Source organism: Astatotilapia calliptera, chromosome 23 (assembly GCF_964374335.1).
Source record: "Astatotilapia calliptera chromosome 23, fAstCal68.1, whole genome shotgun sequence".
In the NCBI taxonomy this organism is placed as follows: domain Eukaryota; kingdom Metazoa; phylum Chordata; class Actinopteri; order Cichliformes; family Cichlidae; genus Astatotilapia; species Astatotilapia calliptera.
This window is the reverse complement of record NC_137443.1, coordinates 43,342,536-43,364,806: the sequence shown is the minus strand read 5'-3', so window position 1 is coordinate 43,364,806 and position 22,271 is coordinate 43,342,536. Positions and strand designations below refer to the sequence as shown.

At 41.1% G+C, this 22,271-nt stretch overlaps 1 protein-coding gene and 1 long non-coding RNA gene across 2 annotated transcripts in view; both read right to left on the bottom strand.

The window, feature by feature from the left end:
* The window catches only part of LOC113017716 (NACHT, LRR and PYD domains-containing protein 12-like), a 1,242,929-nt gene that overhangs the window by 959,409 nt on the left and 261,249 nt on the right, over window positions 1–22,271 (bottom strand). The window lies entirely within an intron of this gene.
* Window positions 15,115–16,594, bottom strand: LOC145424023 (uncharacterized). Its single transcript, XR_013904975.1, has 2 exons — window positions 16,362–16,594; window positions 15,115–15,214 (listed from the first exon to the last, which is right to left on the bottom strand). It is a non-coding gene; the product is annotated as an uncharacterized LOC145424023 (long non-coding RNA).

Below are 22,271 nucleotides of genomic sequence, written 5' to 3'. Positions count from 1 at the left end.
AACACACAAAGATGGAAACACAGAGCGTGGATCGTTCACTCGACGGCACGTACACGGACACGCCGTCGGGGCTGAAAGTGGACAGCTCACAGATCCTGAAGCTGCAGGTTTCATCTGTCTCCAACCAAAACTGAGTGAAGCAGCAGCAAAAGAAGATCCAAACTCTGCTTCACGTTTGATCAATATGCTCATGAATTCTCTCTGACTTTGGCTGTTCCTGCCTGCACAGCTCTCTCTCTCTCAGTGTACTCCAAGAACAGCTTCAAACATCTGTTTCTGCATCATTCACTGTTTATTAGCCACCAGTCTGCTGTTGTGTTCAGTGCTGTCGGCCTCTGACAGTAAAGCCTCATTTCTGCTGTTCCATGGAAACTTTTTAAAATGATGACAGATTACAAACTCTCAGCTGTGTCTGTAATCAAACCTCTGTAACTTTGCTTCACTTCAGCAGCATCAGCTCATGTTCACATGTTGCTTCATGGTTTGCTTCAGTTTTTGATCGACTGCAGAATATTTTGAAGGTTATCTGCTATAAAAAGCCAGAAGAGGAAAATCTGCTTCATGTGTTTCTGTTTGATCCTCAGTGACTTTGACACAAAGGCCTCTGCTGTGATGATCACACCTCTGATCAAGTCTCACAGTGTCACAACTGATAAATGATCAGAGTTAGAATATTTCTGACTGTCTGCTGTGTGCCGTGACCTTTGACCTGCTAAAGACAGTCAGCTGTGGATTATTCATTGTTGTGTCTGATACTTAGAACTGTGAGGAAGAAGCTACACAGTTAATCAGGGTCCCCTCTCTCTGAATCAGGAAAGGTGGGCAGGCCGCGTGTGGGCCGCGGGCCATACGTTGAGTATCACTGTTTGAAATGTGAACATTGTTCTGCTGCAGTCAATGGACTAAACCAGAGAAGAAGAAAACAGACTTTACCATGAAGATCCTCAGTGTGGATCAGTATAATATCAGCCTGATGTCTGCAGTTTAGTGTCAGCACAACTTTCACATCATATTCATCTCAGCACAACTAAAACATGCTGACTGACCTCAGAGTTTCAAGTTTACATCCTGGACTCTCCAGGAAACCACACAGATGTTTCACTCCTGGATCCTGCAGCTTGTTGTTGATGCTCAGGTCCAGCTCTCTCAGATGGGAGGGGTTGGACTTCAGTGCTGCTGCCAGATAATCACAGCTGATCTCTGACAAACCACAGCTCATCAATCTGTATAAAGAATGAAAGATGTAAGTTTATTAGACAAAGTGCTTGAAATCATTCAGTGTTTCATCATCTGTTCAGAGCTGAAGAAGGTTCAGAATGTAGAAGTTTAGAAAATGGAAACTCCAAACAGCTGAAGCCAACAGGAAGCAGCTTCAAACAAACACAACAAGAGAAAAAACTCTGAATGTTTCACATTAAAGTCGTACATTTCTCATAAAAACAGGACAAAGACTTGAAAAAGTCGTGTTTTTCCTTCCAGGAACCACATGGCTTCACTTTTAAAGGTGAAGTGTGACAGAAATGGACATATTGAAATCAATGATATCAAAGCTGGAATCAAATGAGTCCAAGTCTTCTGCTGATTCAGCAGAAGACTTGGACTCATTAGGACTCATTACCTAATCAAACCTCTGTAACTTTGCTTCACTTCAGCAGCATCAGCTCATGTTCACATGTTGATTCATGGTTTTCATGGTTGATTCACCTCATTTTTAAAAAATGACCTCTGACAGGAAAGTCTCATTTCTGCTGTTCAACAGTGAAGAAATGTAAATTTTCAAAATGACAAATTGGAAAACACAGAGCTGTGTCTCTAATCAAAGCAGAGATGGAACGATGCCACTTTTCATGTCCGATATTGATATGAATCCAATATAGTCGATTTTATAATCAAACGTTTTTTTTAATCTCTTGCTGCATTTTGTATAAATTCATACTCAAGTTTAAACAATCTAAACACTAAAGCTGTTCTGTTATACCTGTCTGCAAAAACACACTGCAGCCAAAACATTAGAATATAGTGATCTTTGTATTTAAACTTTTATCAGAATTTTAAATCTAAAGTATTTAAAGTAATATTCAAAAGTCATTTAAATCAGTTTGATGCAGACTTCAAAAACTCTTTGGTTGTGAATAAAAGAAGTGCAACATCAGCACAAAATAATGTTTCTATTGAACAACTAACACAAACAGGTTGTAGAATGGAGCCTTTTCTACTCACAGCTGAACAGAAACAACATCCAGAGTGGAAAACAGTGCAAATAACTGCAAACAGGCTTCATGACACTCATGTTTGATCAGAATTCACTCCCTGCTCTCACACACCAACTCCAGACCTGCATTCATCTTTTCCCTCTGAACCCCCCAAACATACAAACCCTGAGCCACCACCATTGCCCTTTCACTGACTGCCCCACTCCACCATTTGACCCTTAGAACTGAAGACGCTTCTCTCATAAGAGGTGAAACATCTTCAAGGAAACTTAAAGAAGTCCAGACGCTTTTCTTTCCAAGCTCCTTAGACTACGGTGACCTGGATGTCTGAGAACCTTCACAGACTGATTTTACAAGAACAACTTGTGTCAAAAATCCCTGGCAGTGCCTCTCTGTCACACACACAAATCACTACAGTTACAAATTTAATAACTTAAAAACCTCAGAAAAACAGAACTGAGCAAACCAAACAAACAAACAAACAAACAAACAAACAAACAAACAAATAAACAAACAAACCAGAGACTAGGTAAGAACATTGTTGAGGTTTAAATTTATAATCTTAAATACTTATATGCTGATTATATTGCTTTATAAGAAAGGCCCAACTCTGAGTACACTCTGTGCCGACAGGACTGACAGGAAATTACATGCTTTTGCAGGCAAAAAGTGAAACTAAGCAGAGTGTTTGGTCGAAACTTAAAGTGTGTGTGACGTCTATATAAATGACTAGGCTTCCTGTTTTGTGCTTCAGACCTGGGGTTGTGTGTTCAGGTCTCCATATCCGGATATGTAAAATAAAGATAATTTTTTAAAGTAAAAAGACCACTTTTGAGCCGTGTCTTTTTGGCCGTAAAGAATACCAAAGGACCAGAATTTAATAACATTAAAAGCAAACAATAAATGAGCAAAGTAGTGCATGATAAATATAGATGACAAATACAAAGTGCAATATAGAAACACTGGGTAAAAAGAAATGAACAATTAAAAAGGAGGATAACAGATGTGAGCAGTAGTTAAACAGTAGAAATAAATATATAATAAACAAACAAAAATAGATAATAAATGAAAGCCAGGTCTGAAAGGTGAGTTTGGCTTTAAAAGCATGAAAACACACTGCTGTCTTCAGGAAGGCTGCTCCAGTAACAGAAAGTCATCTACATGTGGGTTTAGTTCTGACTTTAGGGACGAGTAAAAAAAATAAAATAAAATAAAAACATCTGTCCAGACAACCTGACAGTCAAAAATATAAACTCAGGAACTTAAAAGGAAAATTGTGCTGACTTTGAACGTCCGCATCAAGATAAACTTACAGATTTAAGAGTCAAAAAGTGTCAAAAAGTCTGTATCCTTACCTGAGAGTTTCAAGTTTACAGTCAGGACTCTTTAGTCCAACACACAGCAAATCCAATCCTGAATCCTGCAGGTAGTTCGAGCTCAGGTCCAGCTCTCTCAGATGATTGGATGGGGAGCTGAGAATTTCAGACAAAGCTTCAAAGCTTCTTTTTGAGAGTTTACAATCTCTCAGCCTGAGGAAGAATAACAATGGAGACATATTATTTTATTCATCTAGCATTATTAAACATATTTGTTCATAGATTCACTTACAGCACTTTCTTGGATGCTTTGACCACTGGCAGCAGCTTCAAAAATGCCTTCTCTGAACGGGAGTATTTCTCCAGGTCGAACTCATCTAGATCTGATGACAGTAAGATGAAGACCAGAGCCGACCACTGAGCAGGAGACAGTTGATCTGTGGAGAGACGTCCTGAACTCAGGGACTGTTGGATCTCCTCCACTAGAGAACGATCATCCAGTTCATTCAGACAGTGGAACAGGTTGATGCTTTTCTCTGCAGACAGTTTCCCACTGAGCTTCTTCTTGATGTAGTGAACTGTTTCCTGATTGGTCTGTGAGCTACTTCCTGTCTGTGTCAGCATGCATAGGAGATCCTGATTGGTCTGCAGTGAAAGACCCAGGAGGAAGCGGAGGAACAAGTCCAGGTGTCCATTTGGACTCTCTAAGGCTTTGTCCACAGCACTCTGGTAGAAGTCTTTTACAGTAAGTGTTTTCTGGAAGATTTTAAAGCGAGGAGATTGTTTCTTAAGCAGGTTGACTCCAGAGTTGATGAAGGTCAGATAGACATGAAGAGCAGCAAAGAACTCCTGAATGCTCAGATGGACGAAACAGTAAACAACGTTGTTGAACATGTGGCACTCATCAGCTTTAAAGATCTGTGTGAACACTCCTGAGTACACTGAGGCTGCTCTGATATCGATGCCACACTCTGTCAGGTCTGATTCATAGAAGATCAGGTTTCCTTTCTGCAGCTGATCAAAGGCCAGTTTTCCCAGAGACTCAATGATCTTCCTGCACGACTCTGTCTCAGCTCCTCCATCATACTTGATGTCCTTCGTTTGTAGGTGAAATAGCACAAGGCGTAGGTAGAGCTCTGTGAGAGTCTTAGGCAGATCTTTGCTCTCTTTGTTCTTCATGACAAACTCCAGAACTGTAGCAGTGATCCAGCAGAAGACTGGGATGTGGCACATGATGTGGAGGCTTCGTGATGTCTTGATGTGGGAGATGATGCTGCTGGCCTGCTCCTCATTTCTGAATCTCTTCCTGAAGTACTCCTCCTTCTGTGGGTCAGTGAACCCTCTGACTTCTGTCACCATGTCAACAATGTCACGAAGGATCTTACTGGCTGCTGCGGGTCGTGTGGTTATCCAGAGGCGAGCAGAGGGAAGCAGTTCCCCCCTAATGAGGTTTATCAGCAGCACATCCACTGAGGTGGACTTTCTAGGGTCAGTCAGGATTGTAGTTTTGTGGAAGTCCAGAGGAGGTCGACACTCATCCAGACCATCAAAGATGAACACAACCTGGAAGTCTTCAAAGCTGCAGATTCCTGCTTCTTTGGTTTCAGTAAAGAAGTGATGAACAAGTTCCACCAAGCTGAACTTTTCCTCTTTCAGCAGATTCAGCTTTCTGAAAGTGAATGGAAACATGAACTGGATGTCCTGGTTGGCTTTGTCTTCAGCCCAGTCCAGGGTGAACTTCTGTGTTAGGACTGTTTTCCCAATGCCAGCCACTCCCATTGTCAGCACTGTTCTGATTGGTTTATCTCTTCCAGGTGGGAGTTTAAAGATGTCTTCTTGTCTGATGGTTGTTTCTGGTCTGTCTGATTTCCTGGATGCTGTTTCAATCTGTCTGACCTCATGTTCATCATTGACCTCTGCAGTCCCTCCCCCTGTGATGTAGAGCTCTGTGTAGATCTGACTCAGGAGGGTCGGGTTTTCTGTTGTAGAAATCCCCTCGAGCACACACTGGAACTTCTTTTTCAATTTTGACTTGAGTTTGAGCTGACACTCAGTGAGAATCTCTGCATGAATAAACAGCAAATGACACAAATGAGAAAACTGCATTCTGGTTACTGTGGTTATGTGTTCAGTTCACTGGACTCTTGGTGTCATGATCCGAGTGAGTCTGAGTAACTTTCCACAGCATCAGCTCTCCTCCCCTGGGTGGAGCCCTCCTCACTCCTCCCTGCTCCTCACCTGTTGCCAATTACTCCGGCAGTATTTATGAGCAGCACTCACAATGAACCTTCTCCAGATTGTGTGCTTAGCACAGTCAGTTCTCTGCCTCACATTTTGTCTTGTGCTCCTCAGCTTGTTTCGCATAACCCTCTTTTCCTGTTCCCTAGTCGGCACCTGGATACATCTTCCAACTCTCGCCATAAGTCACGCCTCAGGATTCTGGCCTGCCACTGCTGGGAAAACTCACTCTTGCAAACTGCCATCCTCAGCTGCCTGCCTCCCTGTGCACCCACATCTCACTCTGTACCCAGATTTAATTCATCTCCTCCTCCAGCTGATCTCCACCTGCAGCCACGTAACACCTCTTAGTTTTTAAATCTTGGACTCATTCACTACACTGTGGACCACTCTGATTATTATCTCCTTTGTTCCAGTGATCCTGGATAGTTTCTATTCGCCCGATTCTGCCCCTGTTGTTCCTTTGACCTGCCTCAGCTTATGTTCTGGCCTCAGCTCTGCACTTCTCATAATACCTCGCTTGCTGTTGAATTTAGCCGTGATTCAGCTTTCTCCGTCAAGAAATCTAGTAAAATACATTTCTGTTAAAAGTCACTCAGCCTCCGTTTCTTGGTTCTGTGCTTGACTCCATTCCTTTTCATGAGCCATTGAGCCCTGACACTTGGGTTATAACTGAGGGCAGGTTTTATAGAGACACATTCGATTTAATTATGTTTATTTATACAGCACCAAATCAATACTAGCAACATTTCACATATTACATAAACAACAATATGGAGCCAGTAATGAATAAATATGTAGAATAAATGAAAGAATTTCAAGTTGTTGTTTTTTTAAATTCCTCCAAATAACAACAACAGTCACCCCAATGTGCTTTATATTGTAAGGTAAAGAACCTACAATAATACAACAGAAAAAAAAACCCAACTATCTTTTTGGGTCCTGAAAACTGAAGGCTCTCCCTCCCATTCTACTTTTAAATACTCTGTGAACAACAAGTAGGCCTGCAGAGCGAGAGCGAAGTGCTCTAATAGGGGGATATGGTACTACAAGGTCATTAAGATAAGATGGGGCCTGATTATTTAAGACCTTGTATGTGAGGAGCAGGATTTTGAATTCAATTCTGGACTTAACAGGAAGCCAGTGAAGGGAAGCCAAAACAGGAGAAATCTGCTCTCTCCCAGAAAGCTGCAGAAGCTGAAATGGTGGATTTCAGTCATATAAGGAGAACTGTGGCTTTCCTCAAACTTTTGACCAATCACCTTAGTGTCCTGTTTATCAACCATAATAAAAAGCATTTACTGTGTGGGCATTTTTTTGTTTGGGTCTCCAAACAGCAGAAAGAAATGGCAGCCATTTTTTTTAACTTTACCTTCAACTAGTAAATAGATTTAAGAAAAAGCACTTTGTGTCATGGTCCCTGTGCCCCGCTGGTCGATCCTCTATTGTGCAATATGTTTGTGGTTTGTTTGCTCTCTCTCACTCTCTCTCGCCGCGGCGACGCTCATTGCGGGCTCCCGCTGCTGGCCTGCACACCTGCTCATCACCGCACCGGCCGCTGATCCCAGCTGATAACTGCACTACTTAGATGGCGAGTCTGCACTAGTCTTCGCTGGATCGTTGAGCTATCAGTATCGTTTTTTTGGAACCCGATTCTGAGAGGAGTGATTGAGGAGGAACATTTGTACAGAAAGTGTGGAGCACCCTTCTCCCAACCCTGTTTCCCACGGACCCTGGCGACACGGACCCGTTTCCCCTGCACGTTGTATGTAGCCACTTGGTGAATGTGTTCACTGTAAATAAACGCACTGTTCTTCGCTTAAAGGAATACCCTGGCCTGCGCCTGAGTCTCTTTCGGAAACCCTATCACTTTGATCATATTTGTGACGTGTCCCAAACTGTTGTTGTCGCCTCATTTATGTTGATAAAACAGCTCTAAAACCAATCTGACAATATAAATCTGTAAAATGGGCAGAAAACCTGCTGCTGCTCCCATTTTAATCAAACCAACCCAAAGAGCAGATATTCATGTGTACACAGGAGGTTATTTGTGCAGATGCATAAAACACATATAAACTGTAGGCTTTCTGCAGTCTCTCACTCCTGAAAGTGTTGGCAAGTGTTTTGGATTTATTATTTGGGTGGCTGTAGCTCAGGTGGCAGAGCAGGTCAGCCACTAATCAGAAGGTCGGTGGTTCGATCCCAGGCTGCATCCTGGCTGCATGCCAAATATCCTTGGGCAAGATACTAACCCTGTGTTTGCCTACTGGTGGTGGTCAGAGGGCCCGGTGGCGCCTGTGTCCGGCAGCCTCGCCTCTGTCAGTGCGCCCCAGGGCAGCTGTGGCTACAATGTAGCTGCCATCACCAGTGTGTGAATGTGTGTGTGAATGGGTGGATGACTGAATGTAGTGTAAAGCGCTTTGGGGTCCTATGGACTAGAAAAGCGCTATACAAATGCAGGCCATTTACCATTTATATGGATTTTAATGGCACCTGTGTAATGTTAACTAATGTTTTTATTGTTTATGTGTTTTTTGTTTAGTCATTTCCTGACTTACCTGTGGGTTCTGGGATGGTTTTATTTAAATTCTCCAACAGATCATTTCTGTTTAACCTCCCCAAAAGATTTTTAGTGACTTCAAAAGTCTTGATAGAGTAGGTATCAAACATCAGATCCACTATGTCCGTCCTCTCTGCATTCTCCAGTTTACTCACTGGGATTGCTGGTAAACCTTCTACAGACCCGTTCTTCAGATGCCACTTAAATTCTTCAAAGTCATCACGTCCCAAATCCTTCAAAGTCCCCAGAAGGATTTCTTTAGGTGTCGTCATCTTTTACCCTGTAAGGACCCGATAAACAAAGACTGTAACAACAGCTGGAGAGGTAATTGTCTGATTTATCAGAATTTAACTTGATTCTAACAGCAGTTCATCACAATAAATTTCTTAGGCTCAGAATGCAACAAAATTGCACATGAAGAAGCACATAGAGAAGTATCCAAGTAACACTTTGCTACAATATAAAACAAACTATTATAAATAAAGAAAATATATAAACTAAATATATACACTACCCGTCAAACATTTTAGAACAGCCCAATTTTTCCAGTGTTTTTGTCACGGTTTGCGAGCCGTGTGTAAATTATTAAAGGACCCTTTATGCAGGCAGCTCAGATGCAAGTGAGTTTATTCATCACATGGTGATACAAACAGAAATGGCGAAGGTGAGCATGGAAACTAAGCAAAAACCTAAAGACTAATAGTACACGAATATGAAGAAGTACACGAAGGGAAGACGAAAACACGGAACACAAGGGGTGGAAGCAAAGCACCACAACACATCACTATATAGACAGTTACACAGAGGGAGACACAGAAGGCAACAACACAGGGCTGAACAAATGGACAGAGAAGACTAAACACAGAACAGAGTGCACAGAGAAACAAGGGGGACAGGGAATCAAAACCTAGGAAGCATAGAATAACTCACAAACTAAACTGACATAACACAAACATCACAAAGAACTGAAACCACTAGATCAGGAGACCCAGGACCCTGACAGATACACAGACGAACCAGCAACTAACAGAGGCAAACACAAGGTTTAAATACACAGAGGGATAACGAGGGAATGAGACACAGAAGGAGGACACAGCTGGGAGTGATTGACAAGACGAGACAGAGGAAACGCAAACTAAACACACTGACATGAGACACGGACCTTCACAACAAAGCAGGAAATAGAAAGACTGAACTTAGCGGTACAACAAAACACAGAACCAAAACGTAAGAATAAACAAAGATACATCATGAAATCAAAGATTAACAATACAAAACAGAAAACACTGAGTCACAGACCCAGGATCGTGACAGTTTTATTGAAAATATCCTTTTTATTTCTCATTGCGCTCTGAAATGAAAGCATAGTACAAATAAGCAGTTGGAGTTAAAAATAAATCATGAAACACATTTATAGACCAAAGTTTATTCTAAACGTCTGACTGAACACACCCGTGGCTTCTGTCTACAATAGAAATCAAATATTCTCCCATATCTGTAGCAGATGTTCCCGTAAACGTGGACCTTGTAATAATAATAATAATAATAATAACTTTATTTATAAAGCGCTTTCAAACAAAGTGCTGTACAACTAAAGAGATAAATTAAATAAAAGCGATACATAGCAATACAGGTAAAAGACACAATACAAGTTAAAAACAATAAAAATGTAAAAACTAAAAGCCATAGAATTAAGACATGTAGGATCGGGTGAACAAATGTGTCTTCAACTTGGTTTTAAAAACCTCCACAGAGCAGCCTGCCGAATATCTTGTGGGAGGTTGTTCCACAGAAACGGGGCATGAAAAGAAAAAGCTCTCCAATTGTCTTTTTTCTGGCTCTAAGAACCTTTAGAAGACCAGAGTCCTGAGATCGGAGAGCACGAGATGGAACATAAAGGTGTAAAAGGTCGGAGAGGTATGAAGGTGCCAATCCGTTTAAAGCCTTGTAGGTGAGCAGCAGGACCTTAAAATCTGCTCAAACCTGACAAGGTAGCCAGTGAAGAGATCTCAGAACAGGGTAATGTGCTCAAATTTCCCAGTTCTTGTTAAAATGCGAGCAGCTGCATTTTGCACCAACGCCAGAATCTCAGGTTAAACCTCACAAAACTTTAACAACCACCAAACAGCTGAAACAGTAAATGAGAGCAGGAACACGGATTCTGCACAAAGACGTAAACACAAAGCTCAGAGCCGCCGACACATCAGAATCAGTGAGATGTTGCCTTTCTCACCCGATGGCACGGACACGGTCGGGGCTGAAAGCCGACAGCTCGCTGATTCTGATGTTTCGGCGGCTCCGAGCTTTGTGTTTACGTCCTTTTTACGCTGATTCTAAAGCTGTTAGTTTTATCTCTCTCCAAACAATATTGACTGAACCAGCAGCAAAAGAAGATCCAAACTACGCTTCACATAAACATCGTCATGAACTCACTCTGACTTTTGCTGTTTTGCTTCCACCAGGATAAAATCACACGTCATGCACAGCTCTCTCTCTCTCTCTCTCTCTCTCTCACACACAGTTTCCTGTCTAAAAATCTGTTTTCTGCATTATTCGCTTGCTTGTTACGCACAAGTCTACCGTTGTTTACAGCGCTGTCGGCCGCTGTTTTTTTCCTTTTACTTACTTCCGAAAAGAAAACCTAATTTCTGCCGTTCAACAGGCTTCTGAACAAATTTAAACTTTTTAAAATTATGCAAATTGCAAAACACTGTGTCTGTCATAAAACCGCTGTAACTTCAGAGGTAATGTTCATATGTCGATTAATGGTTTTCTTTCGTTTTTGATCTACTGTAGAATATTTTTATAAAACCACCTTCATGCTTTTCTGTTTTATCTTCAGCTACTTTGACACAAAGGCCTCTGCTGTGATGCTCACACCTTTGATAAAGTCTTGCGAGTGTCAGCTTCCTTTTTATATATACAAAAATATGTAAATGTACTGATCTGAATTATAATATTTCTGACTGTCTGAGGCAAAATTTCCCAGATTCAAATCGAATTGAATCGAATCGTGGATCGAATTGATTCAGGACCTTGTGAATCGGAATCAAATCGATTCTAGAATTCAGTGACGATACCCTGCCCTATTTGCGACCATGTCAACATCCAGTCCAGGCTTTTTCAAGATTGGTACTACCACAGCTGATTTAAAACATTCAGGAAAGACTCAATGAAGTATTTAAAAGAAACAGGTTGTAGGGTCCTAATGCTGACCACAGTTCCTTTATAGCCCAGGCTGGTAGAGGATCCAAAGAACAGGTTGTACATCGAGCTGCTTTTACAACCTTACTTAATCCAGAAAGGGAAATAGAGATGGACCAATGCGATATTACGTATCGGTCCATCTCTATTTCTATTAATTTACGTCAGTATCAATACTGATTTTGTATGTATTTTGAAGGATTTGAACCAAAGGCAAAAAATACCATGAGCAAAAAATGGCAGTCATGATTATAAAATAGGGAGGTTTCTTTTTTTTTAACATAGATTAAACTCATTAAATAAAACAACAAGTTTATGGGCTTTCTTGTTATTCACAAGTTTCAGCGATTTAGCCCAGAGTCTAAAGTCATTCAGCCATCTGTTTATACATGGTTTAGCTTTAAAGTATCTGCATTTGTGAAGAAAAAATTTTCCCATTAACAAAATCGTCCTAATCAACAGGTCAAAATCTGCATTCTCAGCAAGTATTCCAAATTTTATTACTGTCACCGTCAAATGTGGTAACTGAATTCTCCTGGACTGTAGCCAGCTCCACATGTCAGTCCAGAAGGAGTGCACTGATTCACAGTAGAAAAACAAGTGATCCAGACTTTCAATATCATTTTCACAAAATGTGCAGGCGTTCACATCTAAGTTAAATTTCTGTCTTAAGAATTCATTGGTTGGATAAACCTCATTAATGATTTTAAAGTGAACCTCTTTTACTTTAGGGGAAAGAGGAAGTGAAATATACTTTTTTCTTATCGCCTTAACCTCCATGGTCTCAAATTCTTTAAGGATATAATTTCTTTTAACCGGATTAGGGCAAATGTCGTTGATCAAAATATTCCTGATCACTTTGTTTGTAAACCTGCTGTCACCAAATTCAGCTCCAGCTATGCAGAGCTGCCTCAGTCCAGGAGAAATTTTAGAGTGCACAATATCTTCTTTTATCATTGATCTCAAAGGGACTGGGATGGCTTTCACTAGGGATTTATATCTGTTAGCAGTACATCTTACATCAAATTTCTCACAAAACGTATCATGTTTTAATAAGACCCCATTATCATCCGTAAAATGAGCTACAGCCCAAATCCCTTAAGATCTTCCAGTAGAGAAGGACCTGCTGATGGAAAGCTGAGAGTTTAACAGGTAACGAACTGCAATCAAAGTCACAACGTAACAAAAAGTCTATTCCACCCATTTTGCCAAAAATCACATTGGGAATAATGTTCCAAAAGGAATTTTTGTTCCTAATGAAAGATCTTAACCATTTCAGTTTTAGTACACCATTCATAACATCAAAGTCAATGGCATTAGCCCCACCCTCTTCATAATTCTTAATCATATCATTTTTCTTTATATAATGACATTTGTTCCTCCATATGAACCTAAAATTAAGATTATTTATAGATTTAATTAGTTTTGGAGATATGGGCAGAGAAAAGGCTGGATAGATTAGTCTGGACAGACTGTCCATTTTGGTTAGCAAGATTCTCCCAAACAGAGTTATGTCCCTTTGCAGCCACCTGTTTAAAATAGACTTACACTTTTCTATATTGGCACAGATATTCTTATTTTCAGTTGATGTCTTATCCTTGCAAATTACAATGCCCAGATACTTCACCTCTTTTTTTATCTGTATATTATCTATTGCTTGCAGGGGACACTCATGCAGAGCTAGAATTTCTTATTCATTAATATTCAGCTGTAGGCCAGAAGCTTTGGAGAAGTGGTTGATCACCTGTAAGGCTAAAGGAATCTGGTCCTCATTTTTTAGAAACAGGGTGGTATCATCTGCGAGCTGACTGATTATTATCTGTCAATGTGACTGTTTTTAATCAAAATAGACAACAGCTCAGCAACCATGATGAACAGAAGTGGTGAGCTGCTACATCCCTGCCTTATCCCTCTATTAACCTCAAACCTTGAACATGTACCATGTTCTAGCAAAACAGAGCTGTTAATGTCATTATATAGCATCTCTATAACATTGATAAATTCCTGTCCAAAACCAAAAGACTGCAGAGTTTTTAATATGAACGTATGTTCAACTGAGTCAAATGCTTTGTAAAAATCCAAGAACAGGATGTATCCTCTCTCTTGTGTCACGATGAGTTGTGTGGCTGTCAGTGGCTGGACCCACGTGCAGGACTCGGAGACAAAACATTAACTTAAACGACAGCTTTATTTGCTGGTGAGTCACCCTTGGCGATACATAACCAACACCTTAAACTAACTAGACTGGAGATGATGAAGGTAGACGACAACGAATACACACACAACAAACGTGGAGGACGCAACAACTGGCAGGGAAAAACACAGGGCTTAAATACATACTGAGGTGATTAGGGAATGTGAAACAGGAGGAGAACACAGCTGGGACTCATCAGACATGACAAGACAAGGGGCGGCAAAACTCAACACATTGACATAGTACACAGACTTTCAAAGTAAAACAGGAAACTGAACAGACGTGGACTAAACTAGGGGATACAGTGACAGAACAAGAGACACACTGACAGAGATGACTGTATACTAACAGAAGTAACACAGAACCACGACCTAAGAAGGAGAACACAAGAAATGCCAAGGACCTAGGGAGTTAGGAATACTAGCGACAAAAATCAAACCCAAGAGAATCAAAACACATCATGAAATCAAAGATAACTAATACAAACAGAAAAACACTGAGTCCACAGACTCAGGACCGTGACATCTTGGATTATTTCACTGTACTCAAGGAGGTCCAAAACCAGCCCAATATTGTTATGAATTAGTCTTCCTTTCAAAAAACCTGATTGTGTTTCACTGATAATGTTTGAGATGCCTTTCTTTAGCCTCTCAGCTACAGCTCCAGACAGGATCTTATAGTCAGTGTTTAAGGTGATGGGTCTTAAATTGTCTAAAATTCTTTTATCCTTACCCGATTTAGGGATCAGGGTTATCAGCGCTTGTTTCATGCTCGGCATCAGTTCTTTTTTTCTCTATCGATTCCTTTAATGCATCAAACAATAAAGTTCTTAGGTCCTTCCAGAAGAATTGATAAAAATTAGTAGTGAGTCCATCTGTCCCTGGGGACTTGTTTAATGCCATTTTCATGACCACCAAATCCAGTTCCTCAATTTGGCGGCCGCTACTAAGTTTTAAAATTACTCATACTAATCTTTCTGGGTCACAAAATAAACTTTTAACATATTTTCAGGCGAGAAAGTAGCTGTGTAAACATCAAATATCTGCTCAAGATACCGCATATTTGCAAAAGTGCTTCGACGTTTTCGGAGACGTCTGCTACCCACCAGCACTATAGCCAGCCGGGAGCTCGAGGGTCACTGAAGCCGCCGAGAACGGCACAACTCCCGGCACATCATTTTCAGATCACCGCGGACTTTCGCTACTCAGGTTAAACGTGATATATAAGTCCAGGGCCGTGCAGAGACGTTTAAAGGGGCGGGTGCTCAAAGTTAAAAAGGGGCACATTGAACCAGGCTGAATAACAACAACACACATTCATCAACAATCTAATATGGGATCGCATCATACTATATCACTGTTGTGAGGTGGCGACAAGGCAAAGCAAACGTAGCCGATGTTTTACCTGATGGGTACAATGTTGCTGTTGAGGTGTTTCTGCTGCTCCTGCTGCTGATAGTGCTGGAGGGCAGGGCTGTGTTGATCTGAGACTGTAGACATTAAAAAGTCCACAGGAGAGATGGTAGCTGATTAAACAAGTGTCATGAGATAATAACAAAATGCAAAGATTGGTGACAGCGCTTGGAACCATAAGGCAACAAAAAACTGTGAGAAATAAATTAGGCTCTGCCTGTGAATCACTCTTTGCTTCTCTTCTTCCTTCCATCATTTCATATATCACTCTCCACTTGCTGTCCATCTGAGAACAAGGCACAACTTGCTATTGCAATAAACTATAATCTAATTATCCACACCTAACAACTCTTGCACTTAATCTATAATAAAATGATGACAGAAAAATGTTATAGCCCTGCCTTTAGTAGCCTCACACAGCTCCTACTGTTTCCTCCTCATGTCCTTACCAGCCATGTCTGGACAATGTTATATCATGAGTAATATTTTTTTTTTTTAAATCCATCTAAATAAAACACACACATGCACACACAGTGACATTTTAGACCTTCTTCAGAATACTGTATATACTATGGGCATCCTTACATTATTATTTATTACTAGAGCTACAATAATAAAGCAAAGAGGAGGGGGAAGTAATAAATATGAAATAATGTATTTATGATGATTCCATTTGTTTCACTATCCACTCTGTGCAGGGGCAAAGCTTATTACATTTTTAAACTGTAGAGATACAATAATTTTACTGCTGTAAAATCCAAACTTTGTCCTATTAAAAATATAAATCTAATATAATCTGCTTCTTAATGTATGTTCTTTAAAATACAGCGTGTGTTTTTTAGAATATTATAATAATAATGCATAATTATGTGGACATGCATATTAGATCACTTTTTTAGTGAAATATAATCCCCCCAGAAAGGCAGGAAAAGCCTTACTTTAAAACTAAATATGTTTCTAAATACTTTTAAACTAAATATGTTCCCTAAAACGGTGACAGAGCTACAGACCCATGACAGCCTTACACAGGTAGCCAGCAGCTATGACCAGCACTACATGTGCAGTTAATAAAAGGACAGGTAATGTTTGTCACGCTGTTGCACACACAGCACGCTCGTTTGTTTCAGTTCGTCAAATTACCACAAGACATCTTACCAACGTGTACGTAATAAGCCAATACTCCTGGGTGCTACACACTACAGTGTACGCTGTACACCTACTTACTGGGTTTGTCGCATCAGTCTGTGTCTCTGAGTTAACTTGTGTTTCTCCTACAGCTCCGGACCGCAACAAATGCGCGTGCTCTTTGTGAGCTCGTTCCCGGCTCGTAACCAGCGCGTTCTGCCATCAAGGGCGATCATTGGTTAAATGTGATCATGTGACTGATGCAAGCCAGATCCTTTTATTTAGCAAAACTGTGATTAATAGTTAAATATTATTGTTGAGGGGCACAGACAGGACTCTGCACGCACACACATATAAAAATAAATAAATAATTTTTTTTTAAAAATTGCCTCAACAAAAGGGCACTTTGGGCACCCATCAGGAAAGGGGCGGGTGCTCAAGCCCCTCAAGCCCCCCCCCCCCCCCCATGCACATGCCTGTATTACACTTTACACTTTTTCAGTGTTTTGTTTGTTCGTGAGTAAATCGGTTTGGCTGAGATTAAAGTTATTAGATTAGATTAGATAAAATAAAACTTTATTAATCCCCCGGGTGGGTTCCTCCTTGGTTTTTACACAGCTGAATAAACATCAAACAGAAAACTGATTAAACAGAAGTATGAGACGGTCGAGAATTTACTCCAGTGTCCTGTTATATTGCAGATAGCAAGGAGCAGAGGACCGAGTTTATTAAACTCCACCGAGACAGCGGTGAGCCTAATCAGAAGGCTAGACCGTCCAATTTCCCCAGCCGTTTACTTCCGGCATATCCGACCTTCTGAGGACCCAGCCCACGTACGCCGCAAAGGCAGGGTCCTCAGGAGGATGCAGCAGATGAATTTGGACACTGTCACTACCCGATCCGTACCGGAAACCCGATCGGTACCCCGCATGCGCGAAAGGTGTCTACTTCCGGTCGAAGCATTTTACGATAGTTACAGGTCAGAGTACCTGTTAAGATGTTAAGAATAACAAGTATCTCTTAAAATGTTTCCGATAATGAAACATTTAATATCCGGTTGTTCAGTCTGACGTCACTAGCCGTGTCTGGGTCTAAACTCCGCTGCAGGTCCATATATCAAACGATCACTATGGCATTACTGACAGTTGAAAAATTGTCTAAATTCTTTCATCTTTAATAAAAATGATCAGCGTTCTGCTCTACCAGGTGTAACAATTGAGTTTAACATCCAGGCATCCATGAAAACGGAATTTATGACATTTAACGGAGTTAGAAGTTAGCAGGGAGTTAGCTCGCTAGCTTCGATCTAAATACAATATAGCATGTCCTGACTGCGGGGTTTTGGAAACAAATTAAAACGTACAGCTCTGCTATCACTTCCAGCATAAATGAAGACAGAAAGCTAAACAGCAGTGACGTTTGTAGGGTTACTGAAGTTTGGCTAGCTGGTATATAATGATGTGCTACGTGACCGCTAGCGACACAGCTATGTTAGCATAATATAAACAAGCTAACTTTTTTTCCACTTGATAAAAGTTACCGTGAGTGTTCTCGGTGGTCAGGAACAAATGTAATCGCATGGCAGGATGCTGTAAACGGACCAAACTTCAGCCAGGAGAACAACTGAGATAATCCATCCACAATACGAGGTTAGTCATTCATATACTGCTGCATGGGCTGGGCTGTAGTTACATCCTAAGGTTTTAAAAACTGAGCTTAAATAAATGATTAGCGGTAATAAAAGCCGAGGGAGGTCAACAGTGATCGCTGACTGTTTTAGGAGCTTTTTGAGATCAAATAGAAGAAAATACATAACATTAAACATGTTAACAACACAAATGCCATATTAAACGCAGACTACTTTAGACCCGGAAGTAGGATTCGTCGCGTCATCACTGAACAACCGGATAATGTAGACAAAAACAAAAAAATAAAAAGATAGTGACAGATTGGGACTCCCGATCCTTACTGCGCATGTGCAAAGTCGGACCGTACAAATCGGGTCTACCCGATCCGTACCGCGCATGTGCAGGGGTTTTCTTCTTCTTCTGTTCGTTTAATGGCAGTGTACTCCCCAGTGTACGAGGATACCGCCACCTGCTGGCTGAGAGAATTAACCCTATTGTAAACTGAATTAGCGTCATTACAAACGTGTGTTAAATTTGATTTAGTGATAATCGAGTGTGTTTATGCTTGTCTGTGTGGAGAGGATTGTTGGAAAAGTGATGATAATGTCCGCTATCACTGTCAATTGCCAGTAAACACTTCATCTGGCTGCTGAATCTTCACGTGACATATTATAAAGTCTGTATTATTAACTCTGTCATTAGGCACCATTCTTCTTATTTTACGGTGCTGTTGTTCAATCGGGGGACGCTCTCTGTTGAGGAGAAAAGCAAAAATTTGTTGCGGATACGGATTATCCATTGTTTAAATGTCCCGGTAGTTGAAAAGGAGGCAGAGCTGTTGAGAAATGCTAAGAGCTAACTGGGCGCTAACCGTGTCATTCAAATATATTGAATGTTGCAATGTTGGCAAAGAGAGGAAGTGATGTAAGATTTGCGCATGCGGGGTATCAATCGGGTTTCCGGTACTGATCGGGTAGGGACAGACACGACCAGAGTTTCTGTCGCATTTTAGTTTTTAAAAATGTCGTGATAAGGGCGGGTCTTACTGTGAACCTGCACCCTCATTGGCTAATAACTTGAGATTGACAAGCCGTTATCCAATGAGCGCGCGGCTTCTCCCAACATAAAGTAGTTTCCTTTGAAAAACCAAAGTCTGATTATTTTTGCCTCCACTGACGGAGCCTGTTGTTCCCGCCACAGAGACACAGTAATGTCAGAGCGGTGTTAACACTCAGCTGCCTCAGCACAGCTCTCACTCTCCTCCTGCTCTCTCAGCTAAACTCACTTCCTCTCTACTTACAGGAAACCAGCGCTCAGAGGAGCCGACCGGCCTCACGTTTCACCCACAGACACGAACAGCGTGGAATTATTTTATGTCATAAGAAGAAACATATTCATGTTAACACTCACCTGCCTCAGCTCCACCTTCCTCCTCCTGCTGCTCTGAACCAGTGATGGGTCGTTCGCGAACAAAATGGCTCTTAGAGCCGGATCTTAGACGTGAACGACGTCCCGTGTTTTTTTTTCTTTCTCTCAGCCCCTCTCTCTCTCTCTCTCTCTCGCACTTTTTTTCTGCTTCACTCTGCACACGAGCTTTGTGCTCTACGCTGGGCAGAGGGAGGAGGGGCGGTAGTTACACTCAGCAGTAGTGATGTGCGATACCACTGATTTTCTTTCCGATCCGATACCAAGTAATATTCAGGGTGGTATCGACGATACTGATCCGATACCGATACTTTGTACAAAAACGTATTTTATTTATTGTATCTCAAATTATAGCATCATAATGATTACAGGACATCAGATTACTTGTTCTTATCACTTAATAATGTAAGGTTCATTATATAGAAATAAAAAAACTGAAGTTGTGCGCTATTTGAACACCTTGCCTGCCTGCAGCACTAAAGGACTCCGTGAGAGACGTCTGTCTTGCCCTAGCAGCACCTGTCCTTCTCTTCAGTTCGTCTCAACATAAGCTCGTCATATTCTGTGATATGATTTACTCTGACGTGTTTGACAAGGTTAGTGATGTTGCCACAACCATACATGCCAACCCTCCCGATTTTTCCAGGAGAATACCGAATTTCAGTGCCCTCCCGAAAATCTCCCGGAGCCACCATTCTCCTGAATTTCTCCCGATTTTCCAGGACAACAAAACCATATTGCAGAATTCATAGCGCGGCCAGCCAATTCCAGTTTCCAACAATGGTGGCAGCGATTTAGTTTTAATATTACTCTTATTTCCCTTTCTGGGTCGCAAAAAAACTTTTAACATATTTTCAGGTGAGAATGTAGCTGTGTAAACTTCAAAAAACTTCTGAGCCGACCGACGCATCATCTTCAAACCGCCGTGGTCTTTTGCTACTCGGGTTAAACATGATATATAAGTCACTTTGATAACTTAAAAATGTTATTGTTTGGCTTTTTCAGTGTTTTATTTGTTTGTGATTAAATCGGTTTGGCTGAGATTAAAGTTATTAGATTAGATTAAATTAAATTGAAATTTATTAATCCCTCAGGAGGGTTCCTCCGGGGTTTTCATACAGCTGAATAAACGTCAAACAAAAAATGATTAAACAGAAGTGTGAGACGGTCAAGAGATTACATCAGTGCCCGGTTATATGTTAGATAGCAAGGAGCAGACAGCAGAGTTTCACTCCACCGAGGGAGCCTGTGACGTACTACCCGGCTTTCTTTAGACCGCGAAGGCCGGGTCCTCAGGTGGAAGCAGCCTCTGAATTTGGACACCCCCGCTGTTTCCGGACCAGCCAATAATAACGGTGACATTTAACGTATTTTATCCGATAAATAAACCCTGTAAAATGTATTTAGCCCCCCCCAACAGCCCTTTTCCCTAATATGGCCACAACACCTCACTCTTGGAGCACTTTTTTGCCACATGTATCGCAAACCACGTCTCAGCTGTTTGTGTAGGTAAAATACGTCCGCACATGACGCTCAGCCATTGTTGTGAGTGCGCACGCCCAGTGTTGTCAACTCCTCAGTAAGGAAAATCGCCATTGGTTGTCCTAAAAGTCGCTAAATTACGCCATCGCCTAATTTGCATAATTGGTCATGCTAATGTAATTGTAACCTACGCTGTTGGAGAGAGAAATAACATCGTGGAAGAAACATAAAGTGAGCAAAAAACGTCCGAAATGCATTTAGAATTTATTTAGAACTACAAATTAAATTTCTTTTAGCAATTATTGTTTTTTAATGTCACAATTCCAACCCTGCTCCTTTATCCGGGCTTGGACCGGCAAAAGTGACCCAAAATAGGCGCTCTGGTGGAGTTACTGTGTGTGTGTGTGTGTATAAGTAGTTTTAAATCTTGTGATCCACAAAACAGCATAACAGTAAAAGAAGAACTGACTGCATTACAGTCAGTGCGGGAGCAGCGGCTTCGCTCATGCGCGGTTCATTTGCAGTTTGGACGCACAGGTGTGAACGTCTCCTGCAGCTGGGGGAGGACTATCCTCCGCCCGTGAGCGCTTTAGCACGGGTGAGGTGCCCACAGCCGCACCGCTGCTTGTTGAGAGTAAGAGCAACACGCCCTTTCACGTCAAAAAGTCGTCATAAATAAGTCGCCAATAACACCAGAAAAAGTCGCCAGATTTGTCGCTAGTTGCTTTTTAGAAAAAAAAAAGTCGCTAAGGGGTCTGAAAACTCGCTAAATATAGCGACAAAGTCGCTAAGTTGGCAACACTGCGCACGCCAAGGGGCTGCGAGACATTTATACAGCCGTATTTCGCACATGACTATGAAAGGCGGAAGAGGAAGTAGTTCCTTTGAATGTAGACAATCCGAATGTTATAGTTTCTTTCCACTGTGTTCCTGTTAATGATAAACTACAAATTTACTCTAAATTACTAAAATATCGATATTTAATGTGAGAATCGATTCTAGAACATAAATGGCTGGTATCGGAGGAATCGATATTTCAGGATCGATCCGCACATCACTACTCAGCAGCACAGGAACAGAGCCAGAGGCAGAGAGAGAGAAAGAGCCAGGGCCAACAACGTCACATTAGAAAGGTATAGTAATCATCCACAACTATTTTCAGTTGCAGATGATAAAGGATTCAGAAAGTTTATTCATGCAGGTCCATATGACAGAGAATGTGCATGTTCTTTTTGTTTTCATATTTTAATTTATATTTAATTGTGTTGTGGTTTGCAGTGTTTTGTGTTGTTTCACTTTAAATTTGTTTAAAAGGAAAAAGCTGAAAATTTAAATAGTTAAAAGTTGAAATGTGAATAGTTGATTTTTGTATTATATGATTTATTTATTACATTTTATGTGGAGTGAATAAATAAAAGTATATTGATGGTGGCCCCTAGAGACAAAGCACATACAAACTTCAAATCACGTACAA